This window comes from Camelus ferus, chromosome 1 (assembly GCF_009834535.1).
Source record: "Camelus ferus isolate YT-003-E chromosome 1, BCGSAC_Cfer_1.0, whole genome shotgun sequence".
NCBI classification, from domain to species: domain Eukaryota; kingdom Metazoa; phylum Chordata; class Mammalia; order Artiodactyla; family Camelidae; genus Camelus; species Camelus ferus.
The window spans coordinates 97,657,930-97,658,296 of record NC_045696.1 but is presented as its reverse complement, the minus strand read 5'-3'; positions in this window follow the sequence as shown (position 1 = coordinate 97,658,296).

Here is a 367-nt window from a genome sequence, read left to right as displayed (position 1 = left end):
TAAAGATTGTGTGGTTTTTGAGAGTGAGGAGCAAAAGATTTTCATCTTCTTTACAAATTGCTTCCTTTGATCAAAGAAAAAACAATATAAAAAACAATGTTTTAAAAAAGATGATTTGGGTAATAATCTTGTCAGCCTGTGGCCCAGGATTATGGGACTTGATATTATCAATTCTATGTGTTATACTAAGATATTAGCTTTAGTTTATATGAGTCAGGCACTAAGATGGAGTCAAATACATCCAGTTGATTTGAGTTCAAACCTCAACCACCCACATACCAGTTTGGAGATCCTGGGATGGTTACTTTCTAAGTCTCAGTTTCCCCATCTGTGAAAGGACTATTGAAAAGCCATCAATCATTCAAGA